Source organism: Triticum urartu, chromosome 2A, assembly GCF_056163025.1.
Source record: "Triticum urartu cultivar PI428250 chromosome 2A, HENAU_Tu73, whole genome shotgun sequence".
NCBI classification, from domain to species: Eukaryota; Viridiplantae; Streptophyta; class Magnoliopsida; order Poales; family Poaceae; genus Triticum; species Triticum urartu.
This window is the reverse complement of record NC_141874.1, coordinates 765,490,527-765,496,030: the sequence shown is the minus strand read 5'-3', so window position 1 is coordinate 765,496,030 and position 5,504 is coordinate 765,490,527. Positions and strand designations below refer to the sequence as shown.

At 49.0% G+C, this 5,504-nt stretch overlaps 1 pseudogene; it reads left to right on the top strand.

The window, feature by feature from the left end:
* The first annotated feature begins 513 nt into the window (after positions 1–513).
* On the top strand, positions 514–4,513 carry LOC125538553 (FT-interacting protein 3-like; annotated as a pseudogene).
* Positions 4,514–5,504: the final 991 nt, after the last annotated feature.

Sequence of the window (5,504 nt, the reverse complement as noted above, 5' to 3'; positions counted from 1 at the left end):
TGCGCAGATACTGTTTGTGAGCCAAAAACACTGAGGCAGGAGTAAAAAATAACTCTTTGGCCGCTTGGGAGCTGGTTTGTAAGCCAAAGTGCAAAGGTGGTCTTGGGGTGATTGACATCAAAACTCAAAATGTGGCCCTGCTCCTCAAACATCTTTACAATTCTGCAACCGTCAGGATGTCCCGTGGGTGACATTGATCTGGGACACATACTATGTGGGTACGGTACCACATACAGTTGGTCCGATCAGATCCTTCTGGTGGTGTGACATCATGCAACTCAGCAATGTGTTTCGAGGGATCTCAAAGGTTACAGTTGGTGATGGGACTTTAGCTCTGTTCTGGAAGGACGTGTAGTTTGATCATGACCAGGAAGCCCCATTCTCCGAGATCTATCCCCGAGCCTTCTCGTTTGCCACAAATGAGGATGAGTCCGTCTGCACTGCTTTGGAAGCAACGGATCTAGCCATGCTTTGGAAGGGAGAGAGGGAGTCAGAGAGATTCAGCAGGGCTCGATGCATGTCATACCGGAGAGAGGTTCTGCTGATACTTGGGTTTGTACCCTCAGTGGAAAGTTCTCGGCCAAAAGCTACTACAACCACTGTTTCAGGGAGACGATCGCCGACGATGCCTTTCTCTGGCTTTGGGAGGCCAAGAGCCCCATCAAATTCAAAATGTTTGGTTGGCTGTTGCTAGTTGACCGCGTAAACACGCGAAACATGTTAAAACATAGGCATTTTGCTATTGTGGACAACAACTATGCGTGTATGCTTTGCCAAAATCCTCCCGAGGAAACAGTTGAGCATCTCTTCTTCTCGTGCCCATTTAGCCAGCGCTGCTGGAACAAAGTGGGTCTGAGATGGCCGCATGATGGAAATAGGATATCTCTGCTGCACGAAGGTAAAACCCAATGGAGGCAACCGCTATTCATGGACATTTTCTTGCTGGCCGCGTGGAGCATCTGGAAGGAGAGGAACAATGAATTCTTCAGAGGAGTGCCACACTCCTTCATTGCATGGCTTGATAGCTTCAAGCACCTGTTGGGCCTCCTTGTTCACAATTGTAAAGAAGAGCTTCACCCCTTCTTAGACTCTTATATACAAAACATGTAGACACTAGAGTTTTTCTGCATTCACTAGAGGGGTTGAGGGGAGCCCTGCAAAACCCCCACATGTAATGATGTAACATGGTTGAGGGGAGCCCTGCAAAACCCCCACATGTAATGATGTAACATCTGTTTGTGAGTAAATACAACAGTCAGTGGGAGCCTCTCCCACCGTCGTTCCTAGTAAAAAAACATGATGAACGTGACTAGATGAAATTCCCGTGTACCCTCAAGAACGCTTTTCTTATCATAAGAAACCATTTTGGCATGTCCTTTGCCTCAAAAGCATTGGCTACCATGCTGCACTTTTGTTACCGTTACCGTTACTTTCTCGTTACAAATTATCTTGCTATCAAATTACTCGTTACTTATAATGTATGTGCTTGCAGAAAATACCTTGCTGAAAACTACTTGTCATTTCCTTCTGCTCCTCGTTGGGTTCGACACTCTTACTTATCGAAAGGACTACGATTGATCCCCTATACTTGTGGGTCATCATTATCCAACTCAGAACTAGACCCCACACCAGACTCCTCCGCCGCTGAACTTGCCGCTGCCATCTTGAACCCTAAACCGACAATTTCTGGATCGGTTGTTGCAGCACCCCTAAATCCCTCTTGCGAGCCAGAAGTTCGATCAAGGCCGAGTAGGGATGTAGGGATCTTCCAATGATCAACCCAAAAAGTAACAGTGGTTGGATCGGGGTAGAGAAGATAAACCTCGATGGTGGCTACATATCACCTCTGGGAGAACCTATAACCCTAACGAAAATGTTTCCTCAATCTGCTGCTGTTTTTTGCAGTTTTACTGGTACAACTAAACTAGTACATTACCACAATGCTTCTGGGTTGGCCCAATCAGGCGCGCCCTCGGCATGTATTTGCCAATATTTTTTAAATATTAGTTGGAATTCCAATTAATCATTGAAGAAATTAAAAAGGGATTAAATAAAAAAATCCAAGTCTTAAATTACACGGCCTGGCCGGATGAAAATGTAGGCTATATTCCATATTGTGGCCAGGCCCAAAAAACTAAGCGGACATACACATAAAATTATAGTACCATCTCGGATAAAAAAAGAAGGCAGTGGATAGACCAAAAATACTCGGAGAAACAACCTCCCTTTGTTGTTAGGTATAGATATAGATTCTAGTCGTTATATATGTCGCGTCTTTTGTGAAGGGTGTGCAAGTACCTTTTCTATTCCCATGCATGTTTGTACACTACTTGGTGAGGGACATAGTAGCAACACAACCAACTTTGCTTAGGCTGGAAACTACAACTTTTACTTACTTAGGGCATCTCCAAAGCTGACCTGCAAATGTCTCTAGTATATATCCGTTTTTATGTCCGGACATTGTCGACGGACAACATGCGGGATGGAGCCATTTAATGATAATAACAAAGTATCCGATTGGGAGGAGAATAAGTAGGTGGAGACCATGCATATGGTGGGATATTTGAGGTTTAGTGTCCTATTGTGAGGAGAGGGAGGAGTGGGGGACCAAGCATGTGTGGTTGGAAGGTGAGAAAGAAGAGATGGACCATGAATGTGTTTAGTCAAGTGTATGTTTGGACCCCGGCAAAGCCCCCCTGTTTGTCTCTTGGATATCGGAATCCGTACGTCCAGACTGCTAAGCGGACATATGCAGGTTTCCATCAGATGGCAAAAGTGGTTCGAATACTCTGGTCCGGACATATAGTGGAAGTTTTAGGATCCGCTTTGGAGATGCCCTTACACCTAAAGTAGACAACCATGCACTCTAGAAACCTGTATCTCCTTTAGAGATGTATGCCAGGATATTTAAGAAAACTAATATCGATACAAGGCCATACATATATTTTTTGCTCATCTAAGTGGAACAATGAATATACAAAGACACTCAACTTTCTTCCTTTTCCACTATATAAAAACAATAAAGTCCTAGCCAATGATTTGTAAGAGGCATTATCTCAAAAAAATTAACTAACAACAATTTGTAAAATGTATAATTGTATTTAGGTGTCCCTCATATTTATTATATGCGTATTTCATCATATCAATGAGCCCATCGGACGCATCATCGTCCCCGTAGCGTCGCTGTACCTGCCGCCCAACGACATGGCCAAGTCAGTGCCGTCGAAATGGTTCAATTTGTCGCGCTTCCTCGGGATGACGGTGGACGTCACGATCGGGAGCAAGAACCGGGAGTCGTCCAAGACGTTCACCAGCAGGATACACCTGAAGATGAGCCTGGAGATGGTGTACCAACGTGCTAGACGCGCGGATGCACTACAGCAGCGACCTGCAGCCGGCAGCGAAAAACCTCCGAAAGAGTGCCATAGGCGTGCTGGAGGAGTGGAGGTGGGCATCCTCAGCGCGCACGGCCCGGTCGGCAGCAAGAACCCCTACTGCGTTGCCAAGTGGGTGCTCACGCGCACGCTGCTGGGCACCGCTGCACCACAGTGGAACGAGCCGTACACCTGTGATGTATTCGACCTCAGCACCGTCATCACGGTCGCCGTCTTGGACAGTAACCACATCCACCGCGGTCATGCAGTCAGACCAGCCGAGGACCAGAGGATCGGCAAGGTGCGCGTCCGGCTCGCGACATTAGAGAGAGACCGCGTGTACACGCTCAAACCGTCGGGGCTGAAAAAGATGGGGTAGCTCCACCTTGCCGTCCGGTTCACCTGCAATTTCGTGGGCCAAAATGCTGGCCATGTATGCCAAACCGCTAAAAAAAGATACATGGGCACTTGCACTCAAAACATATTTTAATAGAAGAAGCTCATCCGGGTGAGGCGCCACAAATTCGCTCTTGACGAGAGTTGAACCGTGGGCACAGGATTCGCCACTGCGACCCTTGCCACTAGGCTACAGCCTAGTCCTCTGCTGCGGAAGATACACCACACCCATCCTGGCGATGCAGATGCTGGACAAGTCCGACCCGCCACTACATAAGGAGGCGGTGGAGTACATGCTGGAGGACGATTCCCACATGTTTAGCCTTCGTGGAAGCAAGGCATACATCTGCCGGATCACCACGCTCTTCTCGAGTGTTGTCACCGTGGCCAAATGGTTCGATGGTATCTGCAAGTGGAAGAACCCAATGACGACGATTTTGGGGCACGCGGTGTTCCTGAAGCTGGTGCGCAACCCGGAGTTGATCCTGCCCATCGTGTTCCTATGATTGATCATGATTGCGGCGTGGAACTATTGTTGGCGGCTACGGCACCCGCCGCACATAGACACGGTGTTGTCGCACGTGGAGCTCGCGCACCCGGACGAGGAGCTCAACACGTTCGTGAACATAGATGCGGTGCTGTGGTGGTACTGGGGTCAGATGTACCCCGACAAGCTAGATCAGGAGTTTGACACGTTCCCAACGTCGAAACCGGATGACATCATGAGGCAGAGGTATGATTGACATAGGGGCATCGCCGGCATGGTGCAGATGATGACTGGCTACCTGGCTACGCACGGAGAGCGCGGTGCACTCAGTGCTCCTCTTGCTCGACCCCAGAGCGGCTACACACGGAGAGCGCTGGCACGACCCCAGGTTGACGGCCGTCTTCATGGTGATGGTGCTATACTTCCTCCGGCCGCCGTCGTTCCGGGGCAGGACCAACCTGCTACTCAACTTGTACAGTCGTCTTCCTTCCAAGGACGACGTGATGCTATAAGTTTTTTTTCATGCAATGAACGTGATGGGTGCGGGGCTTCTTTTTTGCCTACTATTCATGTGACTGTATATCCCCCGTTCTTCAAACAATTCGCTGGATAAATCGTACTGTTGGATTCAAAGAAAGAAGCATTGGAGTTGGCAGAGGATCTACTGGTTGTGAGAATTGTCGAAATCAACAGAAGGGGATAAGGGCATCTCCAGCGTGGACCTTCAAACCGCCCGCATCCGTGTGGATTGCATTATTCAGACCGCAGAAGCCATCCAACGCGGGCCTGTATCGGTTCGCCGAGCGGTCCGAATGTATTCTCTCCCGCGAACCGGAACAAAACATGGTTGTTTTTTTTTTGCACGAATCCGGACACGCGAAACGTGGCTCTCTGCCCCCTCCCCCTCGACCCACCCAAAAGGAATCGAGCCCGCGCTTTTGTAGCAACCCGCACTATTTCCGCGCCGAAATCGCACACTCTCTTCTTCCATCCCCTGTCGCTCTCCACCCAATTCCCGCTCTTTTCTCCCACAGTCTACTTCCACTACCGATACAAGCCTCCATACTACTACGCTGCCAAGCAACTCGGAACCCCGACGGTAAGGTGCCTTACATCGTCCACGTAAATGTGGCGCCGCTCTTCTCCGAGTATTCTTCGCCGCAGCTCACCCGGCTACGAACGACGGGAGGGCAGCAGATGGATGCCTGATCTCAAGGGTAATTAGTCTTGAGATGGATGCGTGAGTA